This window comes from Malaclemys terrapin, chromosome 5, assembly GCF_027887155.1.
Source record: "Malaclemys terrapin pileata isolate rMalTer1 chromosome 5, rMalTer1.hap1, whole genome shotgun sequence".
In the NCBI taxonomy this organism is placed as follows: Eukaryota; Metazoa; Chordata; order Testudines; family Emydidae; genus Malaclemys; species Malaclemys terrapin.
The window spans coordinates 62,801,704-62,825,188 of record NC_071509.1 but is presented as its reverse complement, the minus strand read 5'-3'; the positions used below and the strand labels follow the sequence as shown (position 1 = coordinate 62,825,188).

Here is a 23,485-nt window from a genome sequence, read left to right as displayed (position 1 = left end):
ATTCCCAAGAATATAGTGGCTACCATACACTTTGGGAAGGTTGTCAGCAAAAGCATTTGCACGTTTACATGCTACAACTAATTTAGGATGCTACATTTATTTTCTGTATTTAGCTCTCTTCCAAGCACCTTTCCCCCATTGGCTCTAGGCACTTTTGCCAGCCAACAGCAAAATATACTGACCCCAAGGATGAAATTAAAAAAAACCGCAATCAACTGCCCCAAACAGCACCCACTCCAAAATCACTACCCTTGCTCATTCAGTAGCGACCTGGATTCATGGGCTATACCCCAGATCATTACATAGCTCAAGTTGCTCCAAGAATGAGGCTACTGACACAGACCTGATCTGGCCTACATTAAAATCTATTTCCATTGACTTCAATGCATGTTGGGTCAGATCATTACTAAGTAGCACTTCACATAGAAAACACTGGCTTCCAGTTTGTTTCTGGGTGGAGTTTAAGATGTTGGCTTTGACCTGTAAAGCCCTAAACTACTTCAGAAAATGCATCTCTCCTGTATGATGCCACTGTCATTGCAGTTGAAGGAGGGACGTGAGCTAACAGCCTCCCATTTCTTTTAGGAGGCTTTGACTGTGTAAGTCACTGCCCCCACTTGTCTAACAAAGTGCTGATTAGTTTATGTTTAAGATATGCTTCAAGCCTCGTTTAATTTCTCAGGATTCTCTTGAGGGGTGTTGTGTGATTAGATGGGGGAAGGAAGGTCATGAGTTTGAGTTTCACCTCTTGTGACGGTCCTCGCTCAGTGGTTAGTTGGTAGGGTAGCATTGCCTAATGGTCAGGGCTTAGGCCCATGACTTCCACGGGGGTGGTTGTTGCTAGGGGCTCTGACTCAGAGCCCTTTGAAGGCTATCAGTGCTCTGACAGCCAGGGTATGCATAAGGCTACCCTCCCTGGGCCACTTTCCATCACCCCCGGTGATTGTCCCAAAGTTGCCATCTGGGTTAAGGTGGCGTGAAGGATGTCCGCACACCCCAAGACAGCCTCTGGCAGCTGTGTGTAGTGTGGTAGCTCTCTTGGGCGGCAACTGCCTTTTCCTGCGGTATGGCCCACCCTCCTAGGCCACATCAGTCCTAGGGCTTTCCCTTGCTGGGGTAGTCCAAACAAAATAAAGGTGATTAACAAAGTCTGGAGTTTGTATGAGAGAGGGGAATGCTTCCCTCTCAGGCTGTCTCTGTAGGAGGTCCTCCCTTCCCTCAGAGAGGGCAGTTGTCTAAGGGAGAGATTCTGCCTTTCCCTCAGCTCTTCTCTGCTGGAGCTGATGGTTGCAGGTCTGCTCTCTTCCCTGGTCTACCCCCAAATGAGCTGCTCCCCTTCCTTTTAATGCCTATGGTTGGTGCACTTCCTACAGGTGTGGAGGAGTGGGACTGGCTGAGCCCAGAGTAGTTCCTGAATCCCTGGTTGACCAGTGTGGGATTTGTATACCTGTCACACTTCTATTTGATGAGAAAAGTACCATTTCTCCATCTGAAAGGAATGATACATTTCTCACCAAGCCCAGATGAAACTTAGGGCTGGGCTACCTTAGAAAATTAGATCGATTCACCTATGTTGCTCAGGGTTATGAAAAATCCCCCGCCCCCCTGAATGATGTACTTAACTGACCTAAGTACCCATGTAGACAGTATGAAATTCTTGCTTCAGCCTAGCTACTCCCTTCTGGGGAGGTGGATTTACTACAGTGATGGGAAAACCATGCTGCAGCTGTGCCACTGTAGAGTTTTAAGTGTAGACAGACACAAACTGTTTTTGCCAGAGGTGATAATAAATACCTGTTTGCAGTGTTGTAGCCATGTCAGTCCCAGGATATTAGAGGGACAAGGTGGGTGAGATAATATCTTTTATTGGACCAACTTCTGTTGGTGAAATAGACATGCTTTTGAGCTTATACAGAGCTTTTCTTCAGGTCAGATACCTAAGCAGCAATGGTTCTATGAACACTACCAAATTGCTAACCTAAGAGACAAATCAGTGGTGCACCCTGCCATTAAGGGATGCTGATATAATCTCTGCCATCTCTTCCTGTTGCGTTTCCCAAACTACCAGTATCTCCTTGGTCTTGTGTAGACTGTGCCTCAGCCAGCTGGTCCACATGTAATACCCAGTTTCAGTCAGGCACTGGGTAAGCCACCCCACTCCATCAGGCAGGTTAGATGAAATGGAGCCAGAGCTGGATATAGTAGTCACCATATTGAAGACACCATAGTATATTGATTCAGTGTCCTTCTAAACAAACAAACACACACATATATATATATATATAAAAGAAAGGAGAAACCTAGGGTTCCTCACATGAAAGGGCAGAAAAAGCAGTTGCCCAAAGCTAGCCTCTAGATCTCTCTCAAAGAAAGGAACGAGTCACTCAAGCAATCCTTTGTGGCTTTCTTTTAGATTTGCATAAAGGTTTCCCTGCAGCTGGGGTGAAGTCGGTACAGTATATGCTTTCTTCTGAGTCCCTTACCATGCAGATAGAATAAAAGGAAACACCAGGGAATAATACAGTCACAGTGTAATGGAGGGCATAGATCCCATCCTGGGTGGGGCAGGGAAAGAGTTAAAGCTCTCTGTCTGAACAGCTGCTAACCCTTAATGCAGGGTTTTCCAGGGAACTAAGCCAGGAGGGACATGTGGTGGGGCTCAACCTAAGGAAGTTTCTAAATTCCAAAGTGGCCTATCAGAGGAATGTGCTCTGGGGTGTATGGCAGTCTGACCTAGACTACAGGGGTGAAATCCTGGCCCCACTGAAGTAATTGGCAAAACTCCTGTCTTCAGTGGTCACAGGATTTCACTCCAGAGCTTCCCCATATGAGGGAGAGAACAGGCTAAAGTAAGGCTCATTTTTTAGAAAGGGTTTGCACTTTGGCTGCACATGGCTGATTTTTTATTTAGAAAAACCGGGCTGACAGAAGTTCAGTCACCACTATTTATTTGCTTCTTTTGTTTTGTGCTTTGGTCTCTCTGACCTGCAAAAGTTAAGCCTAACCCAACAGGGCTGTCGCTTCTACAGTAGCAAAAGATACATGTCCCCTGTTTAGCAATAGGAGTGGGTAGTGGTTCAGATGAAACTTGGGCTGGTGCTTAGTCCTCAGTCTGAAATGAACTTGATTTTTTGACAATTTAATTATAAAATCTTCAGTAAAAGTATGTATAAAACAAGCCCTGCATGTGCCTCCGCACTTTTTAGTTTCCAGTGGTATTTCTGTTTCCGACAAACATAGCTGACACTGAGACCCACTGGAATTTCTTTATTATTACTTATCACTTGTATTACAATAGTGCCTAGAGTCTCCCCCTCCCCCCAAGTAAAACTGGGGGAGGTTGTGCTAGGCATTGTGCACATGCATAGTGAGACATATCTCCTGTCCTATTACAGCCTAAATAGGCAAAACTAACAAAGCCTGGGAGGGGAAACAAAGAGAATCCACTTGCCAAGTTCACACACCAGTCTGGGAATTGAAAGCAGTTCTTGACTCCAGTCCAATACCCTAACCACTAGAGCACACTGCCTCTTCAGTTCTTGCTAGAGAACCTTTTCTCCCACTGTTTCTAGGTCCTAGGGAACTTGATCAGCAGTACTGGAATTCCTAAATATTTAGGAAACAAACCTAAAAACTTGAGATGGACCCAGAATTAGGTCCCTTGCCATCTCCAATTTATGGGAAGTTCAGATCTGGATACAAATGGTGCTGGTCTGATTTTGACATGCATTCCCAATGGGCAAGTGCAAATCAGGGATTTACTTATGTGCGTCTCACAGTGCATGTGCAAAGTGAGCAGACACTTGTGTTGCCTACAATGTTACAAAAATGAGAACTGTGCCTCAGGTCTCTCTAATAGAACAAACCAATCTGGAATATTGAATCTGAAAACCTCCTCACCTCTCCCAGTCTGGGGATGTTTGGAATCAGAGCTCTATTACACAGGCCAGTCCCTATGCTGTACTCTGTAGAGGTTTGCCTAGAACCAGTTGGACTAGCAAGTATCTATTTTTATAAACTGCACTTGACATATCTCCCAATATCCCATTTATGGGGGCCCCAGGCAAAAATGACACCTGCACGATGTGAACAGACAATGTGTGGCCCCAGAAGAGCTTGTTAATGAAGATTTTACAATACTGTTATGATCCCCCAAAATCAAGCTGAGCTACAGGAGACATTTCACTGGCCTAGAATATACACAGATGTGCAGCACTGGAGGAAATCTTATGTCAAATGGATGAGAAAGAAAGCTCAGTAACATGCTTTCCATTTCTAAGGAGGATCCATTTGACCATGTGGCAGGGGATGTCATGAACCCTTACACTGGTGTATTAATGATTATAGTGGCTGTTGGTCTAAGGTCTATATTTTAAGAGGATTTAATGGATGCCTCTATTAAATGGTGTGTAAACTAGAAAGTATATGAACTTTTTTCAGTTTTCCAGTGGTTGAATGGTTATTATACTTTTAGCTCTGAATATATAAATACCTAGAGATATTAGTGTCCAGCTACTGCTACTATTAGTTGGTAACCGGCACATTCTTAGAAGTACCATAAATAGACAGATGTGCAATACAAGGTTTTAGGTACTGGATGAGTAAAAGGCTCCATGCTACAATTTGTGGCATATGAACTTATCTCTAGAGTTGTACAAATGTTTTCTGTTTTCCATTCTGGGGATGTTTTTCCAGTAAAAACAAACCCAAATGTTCACAACATTTTTGAGAGCCAAAGGGAAATATTTGGCACTCAGAACCATACCCTGTCTCAGACTGGTGGATGAACAACATGAGGCGTATATTTTATAGAATGCCTAGGTCAACAAAATTAAGAACCTCCCAAGACTTGGGAAGCCTTCGCAACTCCCATGGATAGTATTCCACTACTTCCTCAGGCCCTGCCTTGATAATGTTGTAAGACTATGGCTATGTTGACACTACAATCAGGAAGAGTGAGTGAAGCTGGTTTAGACACACTTGAGCCGTGTAGTCTCAGCAGCATGGGAAGCACCACAGGTTAGCTGCTTGCATATGTACCTAGGGTTCTGGGCCGGGGTGTATTTGGGCTGGGGAGAGAGGTAGCTTGTGCCACTGCCTTATTGCCACTAGGTCAAAACTAGCTGACTGCAGTGTAGTTATATCCATAGATTCTCCTGTGGGGTAACCAGCCCTATGTTGTGGTGCTGCAAAGCCAGCTACAGTATGTGATTCACAGTATGCCATTTGAAATGTAACAGTACATCACTCAAGAAGGGGGGGACACTGTCAACTTAAAAATCATATGTCATAAACAAACACGTTAATGCTGTTGCTAATAATACCTTTGATTGTCAAAAGAGAAGGAAAACTTTAACATTCGAACTATTTGTCACTATGCTCTTTGTTCACCTTTTGCATGGCTCTCAGCATGGACAAAGTAAATTAGTGAAGTGAGTTTCAGTTTGGTTTATAACTGATTTCACTCAGCTTCTAAGTGCTCCAATGTTTGTGTTTGAGACACTGCATGGGTAACGTTTACATATTTAAAAACATGTTTTCTTTGATATTTCATTTGAGTCTTTAAAATATGAAACACTCTCTTGGCCCTGGTCTACACTACGAGTTTAGCAGCATTAAATCAATTTAACCCTGCACCCATCCACACGACGAAGCCATTTTTGTCGACTTAAAGGGCTCTTAAAATTAATTTCTGTACTCCTCCCCAACGAGGGGATTAGCGCTGAAATTGACCCTGCTGGGTCGAATTTGGGGTAGTGTGGACGCAATTTGACAGCATTGGCCTCCGGGAGCTATCCCAGAGTGCTCCATTGTGACCGCTCTGGACAGCACTCTCAACTCAGATGCACTGGCCAGGTAGACAGGAAAAGCCCTGCAAACTTTTGAATGAACTGAATGGGAGGTTCTGCATCTGATTGCTGTATGGGGAGATGAATCCATGCTATCCAAACTCTGTTCCAAAAGAGAAAATGCTGGAATATTTCAAAAAATCTCCAAGGGCATGAAGGACAGAGGTTATAACAGGGACCTGCAGCAGTGCCGCATGAAACTTAAGGAGCTCAGGCAAGCCTACCAAAGAACCAGAGAGGCAAACAGCCGCTCCGGGTCAAAGCCCCAGACATGCCGCTTCTATGATGAGCTGCATGCCATTCTAGGGGGTGCCCCTACAACTACCCCACCCCTGTGCTTCCCTCCTCCCCCACCCCTCCCAGGCTACCTTGGCAGTTATCCCCGCATTTGTGTGATGAATTAATAAAGAATGCATGAATTTGAAACAACAATGACTTTATTGCCTCTGCAAGCGGCGATCAAAGTCGGGAGGGGAGGGCGGTTGGCTTACAGGGAAGTAGAGTGAACCAAGGGGGCGGGTTTTTATCAAGGAGAAACAAACAGAAATTTCACACCATAGCCTGGCCAGTCATGAAACTGGTTTTCAAAACTTCTATGATGCACCGCGCGCCCTGCTGTGCTCTTCTAACCGCCCTGGTGTCTGGCTGCGCGTAATCAGCGGCCAGGTGATCTGCCTCAACCTCCCACCCCACCATAAACGTCTCCCCCTTACTCTCACAGATATTGTGGAGCACACAGCAAGCAGTAATAACGATGGGAATATCGGTTTCGCTGAGGTCTAACCGAGTCAGTAAACTGTGCCAGCGAACTTTTTAACGTCCAAATGCACATTCTACCATCATTATGCACTTGCTCAGCCTATAGTTGAACTGCTCCTTACTACTGTCCAGGCTTCATGAGCCATGGGAGCAGGGGGTAGGCTGGGGTAGGTGCAACCGCGCGGTGCTGCCGACTGGGAGAGCAGCCTGAGGCAGAAGCCTCCAGCTGGCATGATATTCTAGGCAGGACTGAATCTCCATTAGACGAAACATAAAGAAGAGAATGACCTGGAGTCATTCCCATTTTTATCCAGGCGCCCCCGACCGACCTCACCAAGGCCAGCCAGGAGCACCCACAGGACGACGACGATGGTTAGCAGTCGTATTGCACCTTCTGCCGTCCGCAAGGCAAGACAAGTGGATGCTGATGTGTAGCACTGCAGGACCACGTCTGCCAGCAGCATCCAGGATACATATGGTGACAGTGAGCTGAGTGGGCTCCATGCTTGCCATGGTATGTCGTCTGCATGGGTAACCCAGGAAAAAAGGCGAGAAACAATTTTTTGCTGTTGCTTTCACAGAGGGAGGGAGGGAGAGGGGCCTAAGGACATGTACGCAGAACCACCTGCAACAATGTTTTTGCCCCATCAGGCATTGGGAGCTCAACCCAGAATTCCAATGGGCGGTGGAAACTGCGGAAACTGTGGGATAGCTACCACAGTGCAACGCTCTGAAAGTCGACACTAGCCTCGGTACTGTGGACGCACACCGCCGACTTAATGCGTTTAGTGGGGACACACACAATCGACTGTATCAAATTGATTTCTAAAAAATCGACTTCTATTAAATTGACCTAATTTCATAGTGTAGACATACCCTTGGTCTTGTCTCTTACAGAAGCTTACTTTGGAACTAAATTTAGTCTCTTCTTTGACTAAGTTGTAGCCCAGATAATGTTAGTTATATAGCAAAAACCAGGCACATGCTTCTATCATATGAGAAAAATGATAGTCGGTGTCCTCCAAGCATTCATTATCCTGCGCTACCAGGAGGTTAATAATAATGTTGTTAGTAGGGCATTGAACCATGCAATTATGAGCTTGAGTTAATACTTGCCTCTTCATCAGATTTAGTGATAACTACTGCCCCCAGCATCTAGGAACTGGGTTGGTTAACCCAATAAGCAAGTGCTCATATCATAAAAAGCACCACTACATTTGGCACAAATTGCCAACTTTATTGTCATTAGAGAGGTCTGGTGACTGAGCTACAGTTTTGCCCTTGGAAATGAGCAAAATGATATAAGAAAATGTGTGCTGCAGCTGCTAGACCTGGACCTGGATAAATATTATTAGAATCCCCAATGACATCTATATGCCACTTTTCCATAGCCCTATCATTCATTTCCATGTTATAAATACATTCATGCACTATACTTGCAAAGATCTATCCTTCTCAGCTGTACTTCTACACCTGGTGTAGTTATTTACACCAATGCAGCATGTGTGTGAAATGCTGCTGTTCTGATTGGGTAGTGTTTTCTAGCCTCTTTACACTGGTGTTAATGATTTCACAAGGTGCAGGACAGTGGAGAATTGGGCCCTTGCCTCTACTCGGTGCAGAACTGTAGATAGCTTCCTAGAGAGTTTATCATACCTGTTATAGAAGAGTTCCACACTCTTGGTGAATGATGACATCATGTCCTGACTAGACCTGAACAAATTTTTTCAGTTCAATAATACATTTGCCAAAAAATGACCTGAAATGAAATTTCTTTCTGTTCAAAATCAGCAGATCTCCCCTCCCCCCACAGGTTTTTGGTTTGGCCATCAAACCAAAACTTAAATTATTTGCTCAGCTCTAGTCCTGATTTGGTTGGGGATGAGATAGTTGCTGAAGATGAACCCTCATCTTTACTCTCAGAACAATGAAGTTAAAACAATAAGTGTCAAGTGCTGTTTGGGGTTTGGATTTTGCCGTTATTCACTACACTCTATGCTAATACTTTTTTTTTTTAATGCTGCTCTAATAACTAGCTGCCAAGAATTGTATCCCCACCCTGCCTTCATGTGCATTAATCTCCATCCCCCATTCTTTTAGTGTTGTTTGTGTTTAATATGCTAATATAGAACATATTTTGCATTATTGTAATAACTGTGATATCTGTTGAAGCCATAACTCAGGAAAGTGCAGTTTTTAGAACTAATAGCAAGGCTCAGAGGTTGAATCACAGCTTTTGTGTTCCAGCTCAGACCGTGTTTTGTCCTTTGTGATTCATGAAGGAGGAGGCTATATCTGTTAACCATTGGCTGTTTAAATACTGAGAATCTGTCCTATCAAGCAGGAGAACTTTTAGAGCAAGTGACAAATATGTAAGAGCATCTGTGTATGCAATGTGTCTGATGCAAATCAAGAAAGGACTGCATGGGTAAGAGAGCAGAGGGCATGTTTTACTGGAAGGCAGACGCAGAAGTACTACTAATAAATTTGAAATAATTGGCTTGAATATGCCTGTCATAACTATAAAGGGAAGGGTAATAGCTGTCCTGTGTACAGTACTATAAATCCCTCCTGGCCAGAGACTCCAAAATCCTTTTCCCTGTAAAGGGTTAAGAAGCTCAGGTAACCTGGCTGGCATCTGACCTAAAGGACCAATAAGGGGACAAGATACTTTCAAATCTTGGGGGGGGAAGGCTTTTGTTTGTGTTCTTTGTTTGGGAGTGTGTTCGTTCTCGGGGACTGAGAGGGACCAGACATCAATCCAGGTTCTCCACATCTTTCTAAGCAAGTCTCTCCTATTTCAAACTTGTAAGTAAATAGCCAGGCAAGGCGTGTTAGTTTTCCTTTGTTTTCTCAACTTGTAAATGTACCTTTTACTAGAGTGTTTCTCTTTGTTTGCTGTACTTTGAACCTGAGACTAGAGGGGAGTCCTCTGAGCTCTTTAAGTTTGATTACCCTGTAAGGTTGATTTCCATACTGATTTTACAGAGATGATTTTTACCTTTTTCTTTAATTAAAAACCTTCTTTTTAAGAACCTGATTGATTTTTTCCTTGTTTTAGATCCAAAGGGGTTTTGGATCTTGATTCACCAGGAGTTGGTGGGAGGAAGGAGGGGAATGGTTAATTTCCCCTTGTTTTAAATCCAAGGGGTTGGATTTGTTTTCACCAGGGATTTGGTGAAGGTTTTTCAAGGTTTCCCAGGGAGGGAATCCATTGAAAATGGTGGCAGCCGAACCAGAGCTAAGCTGGTAATTAAGCTTAGAAGTTTTTATGCAGGCCCCTACATTTGTACCCTAAAGTTCAAAGTGGGGATCTCAGTCCTGACATGGTGAATAGCGGTGGGATCATTTTAAACCCAAAAGCCAGTGAGATTTTTTTTTCCTTCTAGCTGCTTGGAAAGCCGAGCTGGAAGTAGATAGATGCATATCTTATCTCTCCTTGCCTGAAGGCAGAGGTGTTAAGTTTTTTTTACAGGTCCTTTGTTAAGAGAAGGGTTCAATTAGCAAATGACTGGTAAAAGGTATTTACAAGCTGAATTGTTTTTTTTTCTTTTTACATCCTCGGGAGTAGCTAGTTAGAAAGTTACTGTTAACTCTGCAGCAGCCAGAGCTGAGAGCTTCCCAGTTTGTCAACTGCAAAGGGGGTGACCCAGCACAAGAAAACAGGAAAATGACTACCAAAGAAGAAAAAGCCAAAGAGGAGGCCCACAAGAGAGAGATAGAGCTGAGAGACAGAGAGGAGAAAGCCAAAGAGGGGGCCCACAAGAGAGAGATGGAGCTAAAAGAAAGAGAAGAAAAAGCCAAAAAGGAGGCCCATGAAAGAGAGATGGAGCTGGAAAAAGCCAAAGAGGAGGCTCACAAGAGAACTATGGAGCTGAAAGAGAAAGAGATGGAGGAGAGAGAAAAAGAAAGGAAGCATGAACTGGAAGTAGCAAAAGCTAAGCAGGATGCACTAGCCAATGCTAACAACCCCCCTCCAGGTACCACTTCCCATCCCAGAAAATTCCCCATCTACAAGGCAGGCGATGATACTGAGGCTTTCTTAGAAAATTTTGAAAGGGCCTGCCTTGGATACAGCATCACTGCAGACCAGTACATGGTAGAGCTGAGGCCGCAGCTCAGTGGACCCTTAGCAGAGGTGGCGGCTGAAATGCCTAAGGAACACATGAACAGTTATGAACTTTTTAAAAACAAGGCCAGACTCAGAATGGGGCTAACACCCGAGCATGCCCGTCGGCGGTTCAGAGCCCTAAAGTGGAAACCGGATGTGTCATTTACCCGTCATGCCTACCACATTGACAAAAATTGTGATGCCTGGGTATCAGGAGCAAATGTTAAATCTCTGGAAGATCTGCTTTCCCTAGTAAAAATGGAGCAGTTTTTAGAGGGTGTTCCTGAGGAAATAGAAAGGTACATCCTAGATAGGAAGCCCAAAACTGTAACTGAGGCGGGGGAGATTGGAGCCCAATGGGTGGAGGTGGCAGAAAAGAAAAAAACTAGTAGCAGTTGGAGCGAATATCAGAAGGGACAAGCCGAAACAAAACCTTACCACCGGGGACAACCCAAGGCCCCACCCACATCCCAAGGGAAACCCCAGACGCCTTCTCACCCCACCACACCAGTCTCCACCAACCAACCTCGTCCCGGTGATACCTTAGCAGGGCGATGTTTTAGATGTAATGGACTGGGACATATAAAGGCTCACTGCCCCAAGAACCCCAACCGATTACAGTTCATTACACCCCAATCACACCAAAGATCCCCAAACCCAGATGCCTCTCTCATACCCTCGGAGCGAAGGGAAACCTTGAGAGTGGGCGGAAAGAAGGTTACCGCTTGGAGGGACACTGGGGCTCAAGTGTCAACTATCCACCAATCCCTAGTGGACCCCAAACTCATCAACCCAGAGGCTACAGTGACAATTCAACCCTTCGTGTCACAGTCTGTAACCTTGCCTACAGCCACGTTGCATGTCCAGTACAAGGGCTGGTCAGGAATGTGGACTTTTGCAGTCTATGACAATTATCCCATTCCCATGCTGCTGGGGGAAGACTTGGCCAACCATGTGAAGCTAGCCAAGAGGGTGGGAATAGTCACCCGCAGCCAGGCTAAGCAAGCTTTCACCCCCATCCCTGTTCCTGAGCCGTCCACCAGGGCCCCGTCTGTGTTACCGGAGACCCAGACAAAGGTGGTGGAACTGGATCCCCTGCCAACGACTGCAACAGCCGTAGTGGATCCAATCCCAGAGACCCAGCCAAAGCCAGTCCCAGAACCGAAACTGGCAACGCAACCAGCACCAGAACCATTGCCAGCCCTGAGTCCAGCGCTTGCAAACCCGTCTACAACTCCAATGCCAGAGGGCACCAGCGAGCCTGAACTGGCAGAAGCAGCAGATAACCCTACCCAAGAGGCTCAGCCAGAGCCTGAGTTACCACATAGTGCACCAGCGGACAGCGGTTCACAGTCAATGGAAACAGCCCCAGCACCTGCATCACTTCCAGAGGGACCAAGCCCCAGTCCACAGTCCAAGGAGGAACTGATGTCTCCAGCATCAAGGGAACAGTTCCAGGCCGAGCAGGAAGCAGATGACAGCCTTCAGAAAGCTTGGGCGGTGGCGCGGAGCACCCCACCGCCTCTCAGCTCTTCTAACCGATCCCGGTTTGTTGTAGAACAAGGACTTTTATACAAGGAGACTCTTTCTGGTGGGCACCAGGAAAACTGGCATCCTCAAAGGCAGTTGGTAGTTCCCACTAAGTATCGGGTAAAGCTCTTGAGCTTAGCCCATGATCATCCCAGTGGCCATTCTGGGGTGAACAGAACCAAAGACCGGTTGGGGAAGTCCTTCCACTGGGAGGGAATGGGCAAGGACGTTGCTAATTATGTCCGGTCTTGTGAGGTGTGCCAACGAGTGGGAAAACCCCAAGACCAGGTTAAAGCCCCTCTCCAGCCACTACCCATAATTGAGGTCCCATTTCAGCGCGTAGCTGTGGATATTCTGGGTCCTTTCCCAAAGAAGACACCCAGAGGAAAGCAGTACGTACTGACTTTCATGGATTTTGCTACCCGATGGCCGGAAGCAGTACCCTTAAGCAACACCAGGGCTAAAAGTGTGTGCCAGGCATTAACAGACATTTTTGCCAGGGTAGGTTGGCCCTCCGACATCCTTACAGATTCGGGAACTAACTTCCTGGCAGGAACCATGGAAAACCTGTGGGAAGCTCATGGGGTGAATCACTTGGTTGCCACCCCTTACCACCATGAAACCAATGGCCTGGTGGAGAGGTTTAATGGAACTTTGGGGGCCATGATACGTAAATTTGTAAATGAACACTCCAATGATTGGGACCTAGTGTTGCAGCAGTTGCTTTTTGCCTACAGGGCTGTACCACATCCCAGTTTAGGGTTTTCACCATTTGAACTTGTGTATGGCCGTGAGGTTAAGGGGCCATTACAGTTGGTGAAGCAGCAATGGGAGGGGTTTACGCCTTCTCCAGGAACAAACATTCTAGACTTTGTAAGCAACCTACAAAACACCCTCCGACATTCTTTGGCCCTTGCTAAAGAAACCCTAAAGGATGCTCAGGAAGAGCAAAAGGCCTGGTATGATAAACATTCCAGAGAACGGTCCTTCAAAGTAGGAGACCAAGTCATGGTCTTAAAGGCAATCCAGGCCCATAAAATGGAAGCGTCGTGGGAAGGACCATTCACGGTCCAGGAGCGCCTAGGAGCTGTTAACTATCTCATAACCTCCCCCACCTCCAACATAAAGCCTAAGGTATACCATGTTAATTCTCTTAAGCCCTTTTATTCCAGAGAATTAAACGTTTGCCAGTTTACAGCCCAGGAAACAGATGACGCGGAGTGGCCTGAAGGTGTCTACTACGAAGGAAAAAAGGATGGTGGCGTGGAAGAGGTGAACCTCTCCATGACCCTTGGACGTCTGCAGCGACAGCAGATCAAGGAGCTGTGCACAAGCTTTGCACCAATTTTCTCAGCCACTCCAGGATGGACCGAACGGGCATACCACTCCATTGACACAGGTAATGCTCACCCTATTAGAACCCCACCCTACCGGGAGTCACCTCATGCCAAAACTGCTATACAAAGGGAGATCCAGGACATGCTACAGATGGGTATAATCCGCCCCTCTAAGAGTGCATGGGCATCTCCAGTGGTTCTAGTTCCCAAACCAGATGGGGAAATACGCTTTTGCGTGGACTACCGTAAGCTAAATGCTGTAACTCGTCCTGACAACTATCCAATGCCACGCACAGATGAGCTATTGGAGAAATTGGGACATGCCCAATTCATCTCTACTTTAGACTTAACCAAGGGGTACTGGCAAGTACCACTAGTTGAACCCACTAAGGAAAGGTCAGCCTTCGTCACCCAGGCAGGGGTGTATGAATTCAATGTACTTCCTTTCGGGTTGCGAAATGCACCCGCCACCTTCCAAAGACTTGTAGATGGTCTCCTAGCGGGATTGGGAGAATCTGCAGTTGCCTACCTCGATGATGTGGCCATTTTTTCTGATTCATGGGCAGAGCACATGGAGCACCTGGAAAAAGTTTTCGAGCGCATCCAGCAGGCAGGACTAACTGTTAAGGCTAAAAAGTGTCAAATAGGCCAAAACAGAGTGACTTACCTGGGGCACCAGGTGGGTCAAGGAACTATAAATCCCATACAGGCCAAAGTGGATGCTATCCAAAAGTGGCCGGTTCCAAAGTCTAAGAAACAGGTCCAATCCTTCTTAGGCTTGGCTGGATATTATAGGCGATTTGTACCCCACTACAGCCAAATCGCCGCCCCGCTGACAGACCTAACCAGAAAGAAACAGCCAAATGCAGTTCAGTGGACTAATGAGTGTCAAAAGGCCTTTAACCAGCTTAAGGCAACACTCATGTCTGACCCTGTGCTAAGGGCCCCAGACTTTGACAAACCGTTCCAAGTAACCACAGATGCGTCCGAGCGAGGCGTGGGAGCAGTTTTAATGCAGGAAGGACTGGATCAAGAATTCCATCCTGTCGTATTTCTCAGTAAGAAACTGTCTGAGAGGGAAAGCCACTGGTCAATCAGCGAAAAGGAATGCTATGCCATTGTGTATGCGCTGGAAAAGCTACGCCCATATGTTTGGGGACGGCGTTTCCAACTACAAACAGACCATGCTGCGCTACAGTGGCTTCATACCGCCAAGGGAAATAACAAAAAACTTCTTCGGTGGAGTTTAGCTCTCCAAGATTTTGATTTTGAAATACAACACATTTCGGGAGCTTCTAACAAAGTGGCTGATGCACTCTCCCGGGAAAGTTTCCCAGAGTTAACTGGTTAACAATTGTTTTTGGAATGAAACATATTGTTAGTTTTTATACAATCAGTAGTATGTCTAAAGGTACATGTGTCTTATTAACTCTGTTTTCTCCTAGAACTCCAGGAAGAAATCACAGCCAGTGTGGAACCAAACATCCAACACTATCTGTGATTTGGGGGGCGTGTCATAACTATAAAGGGAAGGGTAATAGCTGTCCTGTGTACAGTACTATAAATCCCTCCTGGCCAGAGACTCCAAAATCCTTTTCCCTGTAAAGGGTTAAGAAGCTCAGGTAACCTGGCTGGCATCTGACCTAAAGGACCAATAAGGGGACAAGATACTTTCAAATCTTGGGGGGGGAAGGCTTTTGTTTGTGTTCTTTGTTTGGGAGTGTGTTCGTTCTCGGGGACTGAGAGGGACCAGACATCAATCCAGGTTCTCCACATCTTTCTAAGCAAGTCTCTCCTATTTCAAACTTGTAAGTAAATAGCCAGGCAAGGCGTGTTAGTTTTCCTTTGTTTTCTCAACTTGTAAATGTACCTTTTACTAGAGTGTGTCTCTTTGTTTGCTGTACTTTGAACCTGAGACTAGAGGGGAGTCCTCTGAGCTCTTTAAGTTTGATTACCCTGTAAGGTTGATTTCCATACTGATTTTACAGAGATGATTTTTACCTTTTTCTTTAATTAAAAACCTTCTTTTTAAGAACCTGATTGATTTTTTCCTTGTTTTAGATCCAAAGGGGTTTTGGATCTTGATTCACCAGGAGTTGGTGGGAGGAAGGAGGGGAATGGTTAATTTCCCCTTGTTTTAAATCCAAGGGGTTGGATTTGTTTTCACCAGGGATTTGGTGAAGGTTTCTCAAGGTTTCCCAGGGAGGGAATCCATTGAAAATGGTGGCAGCCGAACCAGAGCTAAGCTGGTAATTAAGCTTAGAAGTTTTTATGCAGGCCCCTACATTTGTACCCTAAAGTTCAAAGTGGGGATCTCAGTCCTGACAATGCCCTATTTCATCATTCAAGAGGAAAGGTGCAGTATAAGGGTAAGATTCTGTAAACAAGGACTGTGTACACATCAGGCCACCAGGCTGAGCATTTTGGCCTTCTCTTTGTAGATGACACCAGACTCTGTCATTACTGTGTTATGGAACCATGATATAGCCATGTAAAGATCAAGGAACTGATCCTGTTTCCATACTGAGAGCTATGAAGTAGGAAAGTCAGGAGCAGGTATCACAGTTGGGATCCTTCTCCTATGAAGGGGTATGCAGGAAAAGCACTGACTTAATTAGATGCTTTATAGAGTGATTTGAGAGGCCTAACAAATGAAAAGTTCTACATTAAAGCATTTTATATTTCAGTGTATCCATAATAACTTGGGTTTCTTGGGACATTGCAGCTTTCTACCTACCATTTCAGATCAAAATCTTTCAACTGTCTATAAACTCCGCTATGTTACCACCTCCTAATCCAGCAATTTTTCACCAGCTGCATAAGTAGGAATGCCCCTCTCCTTTTCATGGAAGCCAAAAGAAATATATTTTTTGGAAAGTAATGTTTTACAGCAAATTGGTTTGCTGACTTGTTCTAAAAATGATGTGCCAAAAAAAGACTATTTTTGTTGACAAAGTCTTGGAATAATCCCCTTCTTAATTTCCAGCTGAGATATGACACTGTCCATGAATTATTTTTGCTGGCTGTGGCCTCAGTTATAAAGGGCCTTGTGAGGTGCTGCATTCATTCAGCTGTTACTGATTTTGGGGGATGCTCATTATGGAGCGAGTGTCTCTTTATAGCCATCCTATTGTACACTCAGCACCTTACAAAGAGTCTTTTAGCACCTCTAGACCCCAAAAGTTACTAGCTTGGGCAGCTTGTTCCAGGGAATGCTGCACTAACCACTATGAAGCTGTAAGGGGTAATGGAGAGGTAACTCAGACATTCCATTTATTTTGGACAGAAAAGTTTATGCATCAACAGGCCAAATCAGAGCGAGCAATATTAAGCCTTATAATCTGTGTGAAGATTCTCAAAAGAATAAACATCCAAGATTACTGTGATTTAACTCAAACAAAAACAACATGGTACAATTGAATTAACCCTTAGAACACCTGAGTGCCCCAATTTTCTCCCCACTCCTCAGCTGCCAAGCCCATCTACAACCCACCAAAGCCCCCGCCACAAGTTTCCAAACTCACCTTCCAGAAGGTGCCCATCTCATCTTTATACACCTTGCCCCACTTCAGGATTAAAGTTCTCCTGCTACTCCCAGAAAAGTGTCCTAAACACATCTCCCTGGTGCTGACATTTCCCTGATGCACCTTATTCCTTTGGGGATGTACCAGACTTGATTCACCTCCCAGCTGCCAGACAGTCCCCATTGCTCATCTGGGATCAAAATCTTCTGTAATGTTAACATAATTTTCAAAGCAACCAATTGTAACCTCATAAACTGATGATTAAGGCATCAGCTTGGCCCAACTGCAGCAGCTCAACTTTTAAAAAAAAATCCTGCTTTGATGCAATTCTCCTTAGTAGGACAAAATGAGGGGGGGAGGGAAATACAGGAAATGTTTTGTGGTAGGTTGATTTTCAAAGAGTTGAATTTTATGTCAGTGGGTCGTTAAGGGTAAAATGAGGTGTCACAAGATTTCTATATCAAACTAGTTTCTTAGCCTGCACATCAGACAGATCCCATTGGCTGAAGCAATGATCATTGTTGAGTGGTGTTCTCTTTAAACTAAATATCATCTGTAGCACAGGCTTTTCTCAAAGACAGAACACTACCCTGCATTCCTGTTGTGTTCTGACTGCCAAAAAAGTCGTTCACACACCTTCTGTATATTGCTCGCAACTGTATTATCCATTGGCCTTGAACTTCCTGATGTTGCACTAGACTGCAGTGTACTGAAGAAGTGCAACGTGGCATTTAATAGTGAACCATATGTGAGGTGCAACATGGCAGTTAATAACTGGACCACCCCTGTGATACCACACCTGGTATCATCCATTAGTAACTGTATGATACCAGGGGTGCGACATGGCATTTTGCCTATGATTAGCTCTGTGTTACTAGATTTTTTTTCCTGATCTCTGAATGACCTGGTATTTATGGGAGTAAGCCAGACAATGAATATTATTATTATTACTATTATTTATTATTACATTTTTCTGTGGTTTGATTTCCTGTCTCGTAATTACAGTATGTATATAAAGAAAGGGAAAAGGCCTCTGCCCAGCTCCCAGCCCTGGATTTTGAAATTTGCTGTGTCATTTAATTAGGTGCTCTTTGATATTTTGTTTCAGGTAAACTCGAAAGGCAAGGTTTAATAGGAAACAATACTTAATACTTATTACTAAGAGTATTAATACTGAATGTTATTGTCTCTGAATGTCTAAAATTTGAGGATGAGAGATGCATTTTATCATTCCCATTTTTGTCCTGTTATATACTATAGATTCCTCTAACCCCTTTTTATCCCCAGCTGACAAAATAGGCAGAGGAATGCCTAGTTTGAGATCTCAGGCATGAACTAGGTGCTGAGCAGTTCGGCAGTGGCAGGACTTAGGTGCCTGCATGCATGCATACTCACCGGCAGAAACTTATAGGCCTAGGGGACTTTAAATACCTACAACACTAGGCCGCAGCTGAGGGTGGTTTTGTGAATGCTGGGTGGCACCTCAATGTTGGACTTAAAAGGTCAGTTGAAGCCTAAGTCCCACCCATGACTATAGCCCTTTGGGGCTTAGTTCACACATCTTTAAAATCAGTAATATTAAAAACTTCTTTGGTAGAAGACAGTGTCATCCCATAACTAGAAAACTGGACTGGGATTTAGGAACTGCTGTGTGAACTTGGGCAAGTCACTTAACCTCTCTGTTTACACTTCCCAACTTTTGCCTGTCTTACGATTGTAAGTTCTTCAGAGTTCGGATGGTCTCTCACTTTGGCTGTACAGTGCATAACACAATGGGCCCCAAACTTGATTGAGGTATCTAGGAGTTTATGCAGTCACAGAGTTTAAGGCCAGAAGGGACACCCAGATCATCCAGTCTGATCTCCTGTATATCACAGGCCACCAACACCACCCAGCTCCTGCACACTAAACCCAACAATCAAAATGAGATTGAAGTGTTACAGCCCACCGGAGACTAGACTATTATGTGCCACAGGCAGAGAATAGGAGGGACTGAGGTGCACCAGTGCTCAAGGCCCCCGCAATGGCAGGGAAATTATTAAGTGAGCTATACCCAGGTAATCCTGGCATGTGACCCACCCCCACACACTGCAGAGGAAGGCAAACCCCCCACCTCAGGTCACTGCCAATCTGACCTGGGGGAAAATTCCTTCCTGATCCCACATATGGGGATCAGTTAGACCCTGGGCATGTGAACAAGAACCAGCCAGTCAAACATCTGAGAGAGAGACTGCTCAGTGCCACCTCAGAGCCCTGGCCCTCCCTATCCAATGGCTCATCTCCAGCTGTGGCCATCTCTGATGTTTCAGAGGAAAGAGATTAAAGAACCCCTCCGAGAATACCCTGGGTGGAAAATGCCTTCCTAACCCCTGGAGGTGGCCAGTTGAAACCCTGCAGCATGAGCTTTTAGGAACATACGACAACCTAATAATAATATTATAATAATTAATAATACCAGGAATCTCAGACATTCCAGAGTTATTAGGCTTAATGTTCATGAAGTGCTTTGAGATTCACAGATGTAAGGCATTAAAAAACAATTCATTATTATAGCACAGACCTTTTAGTGATTCTCCTTACTGTTGTTGTTGTATGTTGTATATCAGCTGTGTTATATTTTTAACAAACTCAATAAAATACATCTTGGAGAATAAAAGGTCATATGCGTGGGTGAGGTAATATCTTTTACTAGACCAACATATTCTAAGGGACCCTTCCAGACCTGGTGCTAATATGTGCTAACTACTTCTGCTAAACTATTTGTTCCACCTTGTATTTAGCTGTGACATTCTGAGTAAATTTCCCAGCTGAGGAAGAGATATGTGTAAGCTCAAAACTTGTCTCTCTCAAGGTTGGTCCAAATAAAGCTATTACCTCACCCACCTTGTCTCTAATTTCCTGGGACTTACTTGGCTATAACAACACTATATGTTAATATTAGGCTGTTGTGCAGTGTGTAGTTGATGTAGTCCTTCTGCTCTAGAGATAGCTACATTTTAGTAGTGAGTGTGGGTGTAGTTTGTGAAGTATTTGGATCCCTTTGCAATGAGAGGTGCTAGATACATAAGCCAGAAGTATGGGGGTTCATACTACTGTTGGAGATGGTCCAAAAACAGAACTTTGGATCCCAATCCTAGAGAGAGGTAGCAGGGGTGGTCAGATTTGAATCTCTGGATACAAATCTATCATTATGGTTTGCTGAAGATTGGCTTCCAGTCCAGCACAGAGTATTGTCCTAGTCAGATGTGACTGACATTTCATGAGAACTTTCCCTCGGCAACAACCACCTTCTAACAGAGAGACCAAGTTAACAGATGGTGCTAGGAGAAAGAAGACAGGAAAGAAAAAAACTTGACATGCATGAGTAAAGTCAGGAGAGAACTAAACATCAACTGACTCCTTGCTGACTGGAATTTTGTTAATTTCACACTATGACAGGCTTAAGTGCTATATAAATTTCTAAACAAACACACACATGCACTGAAATGCAGCTGCCTCTGAGATTAGAACATGGGAGCTCTTTGGCAGTCCACAATATAACAGTTTAGAACAAGCTGTGAAGAATACCTTGTTGAAATGATAAGAACATTGAGTTCTAGAAAGAAATTGTGATAAAATTCAAGTCTATGCTTGAATAGTAGTTTATGCCTAATAGGGTTGGGAGAACACTTTGGACAGAAATGCAAGCATGCCCTAGCTTGTGGCATCAGAGTCTGTTAAATGTGAATTGGAAATTAAAATGCAAAGCTCCCACCTTCGATGCTGTAGTGACGGATGCATAACTACACTGAGGTGTAGCATTACAAAATCATAACATGGAGTTGCAGCATTTTGACACACATGTCATCCTTCCACGCTACACACTTTTCAGTAGTTGACCCAGAAGTTGCTCTTGAAACGTATTCCTGGAGTATGGAGGGAGAGCTGGAGGGACAGATGAAGACTGAGTTTGGGTTTTCCACGCTCCCCAAACTTTGTGGTCATTAGCAGAAAATGAACTTCCTTGGATTTTCCCAGCTCCTGAGTCCTGTTCTTGGCTTTTCTACTGACTCACTTAATTCCTCTCTTACCGGAGTTTTATGAAGCCTAATTAATACTTAAAATTATTTTGTAATTGTAATGCGTTGAGATCCTTGGATGACATGTGACATTTAAATGTAATTACAATGTTATTCTGACAAGAATTTTGCTTTGCAAATTGTGTTGTAGCTTCGAGCCAGGGTGTGAGAACTGCGGTAATGTAAAAGAACTAATATTCCTGTTCCATCATCTAAAGCCATAGTCTTCCTTTATAAATGCTATGGAACCTCAAGAGCACATGCGAGATTTCTGTATGCAGGATCTTTGAAGTAGGACATATTCCAAGCTTTTGTTGCCTGACCCTTTTAACAGTTAATAATCATTGTATCGATGGCTAGTTGATCAAAAGGTCGTAAGGTTCTTGTCCCAAGTCAGGCTACACAGAATTAAAATCAATATCTTGTTGGAAGCCTCAGGGTGGATGGCAAGGAGGCTCACACTGGGGGCAAAGTAAAGCCTTAGAGATGGTTATTAAAATTAATAAAGCCAGAAGAGCTCCAAGCCCCATGAAAAAAGATAAGAATAATATAGTATTGGGGATATCTGTGGTATTGATCTTTGCATAAGTTCTTAGATTTTCATGCCCCCCCCCCCCCCCCTTCCTTGAGTACCTAATGGTGAGAGACAAAGGACCAGCCCTGTCTCTGGCATGGCAAAGATTCCAATGTGGGGGGAGTGAGTTTTGTGCTGTTTAAAGTTTATACACGTGTTAAAGGGGACCTTGCTGAATTTGTACTATTGAGATAAATTTGTAACTATTGAGGTGTATGGAGAATATGTTGCAAACCCAATTACTGCTGCGTTGCAATTACTAGAAGTGGGAAAGTTCCCACACTTCATCAAAGATGAACAATTGTTAAACTGGTTTTGCCTGAAATGTTTTCAAGGGCATGTGAAGGAGCAATCCACACGTTTGGACTCGTGCCAACACTTATCATTAGGAGCAATGCGATGGATGGGATCTGTAACACCACACATGTTTTGCTAAAGATTAAGCAATGGCATGGTCCTTGTACATATCGTTCACAATCTTCTGTCATGAGTCCAAACGCTTACTCCCCCCTTAGATTTTGAGGAACTAAGGATAGCTTGCTCGATGGCAGAAGCTGGAACTAGGGTTACCATACGTCCGGATTTTCCCAGACATGTCCGGCTTTTTGGGCCTCAAATCCCTGTCCAGGAGGAAATCCCAAAAAGCCGGACATGTCCGGGAAAATAGGGAGAGAGAGAGGGCCTGGCGGTGCTGGGCCGGGGCCAGGGCCGCTGGGGCCGGGGCCGGCGGGGCCGGGGGTGCTTGGCTGGGGCTGGCGGTGCGGGAGCCGGGGGCCGGCCAGGGGCCGGCGGTGCTCGGCCGGGGGCTGGGGGTGCCCCTTTTGTCTCCACTAGGAGGCTCTGCCTGTATAAACCTAATGGTTGTGATGGTCAAGCTTGACAATGAGAGAAAGCAATCACTTCTGCACTTTTTGTTCTTGGGCCAATTTCAGGCACAGCCTTTTTACAAATATGAAGTGCTGACATGATTTGTTTATATAGCAAGAAAATGATCCATGGTGTAGTCTCACCTTTATTCTTTATAAGAATGTTTACCTTGCTAAAAAGGGTTTTTCATGGGCTTCCCCTGGACCGCAATGAAAAGATGTGGCCATTTGTGCATTTTCTAAGAAATGAGCATTGAAAAGGGGCATTTTCTTCCAAGCTGGGGAAGGAAGGGTTAAGTAATTTTGAAACAAACCAGGCAAAACTGATGTCAGCTTTTTGATTTGCAGTGGCATCTATTTGTTTCTAAACAAGCAGTACATGAACTGCTAGCCATTGTATTGTTCTGTGGACAGACAAAGCCACTACATGGCTAGAAACGAACTGATTTTTTTCTAGTTAGTCTGAAGGTCTTGTTTATTGAATAACTGGGGAGACATTCAAGTTTGAGAAAGCCTATTCCCTGCTTACAGTAATTCTTCATTTCTGATTGTTTAGCTGACATTTATTCTCCAAAGAAACTTTCCTAAAGTACTTAGCTAGTCTGCTACTGCATAACTGTCTAGCATCATGCTGAGTTAAAAAGAAACCAATTTTAAAATATACTATGAAAACAGATTGAATGGGCATTTGTAATATCTCGATCACATTGCCTGCATTGTAAGAATGCTTCCTTGGCATTCAGAAAATGGCAAGATGTAATGGGAATGAGCAAAAGCAAGAATCTTTACACTCTTTCATTTCAAATTGGATGCTTCGTAGTCTTTTACAAACACTGGGTCTTAGGGGAGAGTTAAAACAGAATTCAATAAATCCCCA

The 23,485-nt window shown here is 44.4% G+C and overlaps 1 protein-coding gene across 2 annotated transcripts in view; it reads right to left on the bottom strand.

Moving 5' to 3' along the window:
- The window catches only part of ENPP6 (ectonucleotide pyrophosphatase/phosphodiesterase 6), a 90,717-nt gene that overhangs the window by 40,385 nt on the left and 26,847 nt on the right, over positions 1-23,485 (bottom strand). The gene's annotated exons all lie outside the window — the stretch shown is intronic.